This window comes from Dasypus novemcinctus, chromosome 3 (assembly GCF_030445035.2).
Source record: "Dasypus novemcinctus isolate mDasNov1 chromosome 3, mDasNov1.1.hap2, whole genome shotgun sequence".
NCBI classification, from domain to species: Eukaryota; Metazoa; Chordata; class Mammalia; order Cingulata; family Dasypodidae; genus Dasypus; species Dasypus novemcinctus.
Genome location: NC_080675.1, coordinates 58361253 through 58363118, shown reverse-complemented (window position 1 = coordinate 58363118; position 1866 = coordinate 58361253). Strand labels below are relative to the sequence as shown.

Below are 1866 nucleotides of genomic sequence, written 5' to 3'. Positions count from 1 at the left end.
GCTTGGATCCCACACAGCTGGTAGATGGGATACTTGTGCCGACAGCTGCAGACTCTCACAATTCCTTGATGTGGTGGTCATCTATCCTCACCTCCCTGTCAGCTGACCTGGATAAGTCCAACAAACAGGAGAGTAGGTGCTGCAACACTGCTGAGGCTCCGGGCCCAGTTGGCACATGGGAGCCAGGGAGGCTCATACCCGGGAGTCATGTCCCATGCTAGGGGGAAGGTAATGCATTTATATGCTGACTTTGGCTTAGAGAGTGGCCACATTTGAGCAACATAGAGGCTTTCAGGAGGTAACTCTTGGGCACCCTGCAACACTAGGATTGGCATACATTTTTAAATGTGACTATGTTCTACATTATTTTAGTGTGCATTTCTTGCTTTGTTTTTTTTTTGCTAATGACTTATTACTTGCTGTTTATTTGATATTCATTTTAGACTATGGAAATGATGTTAGACAAAAAGCAAATTTGGGCAACTTTCTTATTTGAGTTCAAAATGGGTTGTCGAACAGTGGAGACAACTCACAACATCAACACATTTGGCCTAGGAACTTCTAATGAACATATAGTGCAGAGGTGTTTCAAGAAGTTTTGCAAAGGAGACAAGAGCCTTGAAGATGAGGAGCATAGTGGCCAGCCATTGGAAGTTGACAACAACCAATTGAGAACAAACATTAACACTGATCCTCTTAAACTACAAGAGAGGTTGCCAAAGAACTCGGACAGTCTATGGTTATTTGGCACTTGAAGCAAATTGGAAAGGTGAAGAAGCTCAATAAGTGGGTGCCTCATGAGCTGACCAAAAATAAAATTTAAAAAAATCATTTTGAAGTGTTGCCTTCTCTTATTCTATGCGAAAACAATGAACCATTTCTTGATCAAATTATGATGTGTAATGAAAAGTGGATTTTATATGACAACCAGTCATGACCAGCTCAGTGGTTGGACTGAGAAGACGCTCCAAAGGACTTCTCAATGCCAAACTTGCACCAAAAAAAGGTCATGGTCACTGTTTGGTTGTCTGCTGCCTGTCTGATCCACTACAGCTTTCTGAATCCCTGTGAAACCATTACATCTGAGAAGTATGCTCAGCAAATAGAGATGCACCAAAAACTGCAAAGCCTGCAGCCAGCATTGGTCAACAGAAAGGGCCCAATTCTTCTCCACGACAACACCCGACCACACGTCACACAACCAGAGCTTCAAAAAGTTGAAAGAATAGGGCTATGAAGTTTTGCCTCATCCACCGTACTCCCCTGACCACTTGCCAACCGACTACCACTTCTTTAAGCATCTCGACAACTTTTTGCAGGGAAAGCACTTCCATAACCAGCAGGATGCAGAAAATGCTTCCCAAGAGTTCATTGAATCCCAAAGCACAGATTTTCATGCTACAGGAATATGCAAACTTATTTCTCATTGGCAAAATGTGTTGATTGTAATGGTTCCTATTTTGATTAATAAAGATGTGTTTGAGCTTAGTTATAATGATTTAAAATTCACCATCCAAAACCACAATTTCTTTTGCACCATCCAAATATATATGATCTTAGGAAAATCCATGGTTTTGGAATGCTTTGGACACAAAGATTTTTAGCCTCAGCAGGAAACCCTATTAAAAATGATCTGAAGTTTAAAGAACTTTCCAGTGTTCTAATGCCTCCTAAGGAGGTATCATTATAAGAGTAGGAGCTCATGCAAAGGGCAATAAATAACATGGAGGCTAAAAGAAATACTCTTCTTTATCATTATGCCAGACAGACAGCCTGAAACCCCCAAAAGACCAAATCTTTGGAGAGGTTCAAAGTTTCTATTAAGATTGGCTCTAAAACAGGTTTCTTACCTTTTTTTGTTCCACG

General features: G+C 40.9%; 1 pseudogene; it reads left to right on the top strand.

The window, feature by feature from the left end:
- The first annotated feature begins 446 nt into the window (after positions 1-446).
- LOC139437906 (histone-lysine N-methyltransferase SETMAR-like) lies at positions 447-1468 on the top strand (annotated as a pseudogene).
- The last annotated feature ends 398 nt before the right edge of the window (positions 1469-1866 follow it).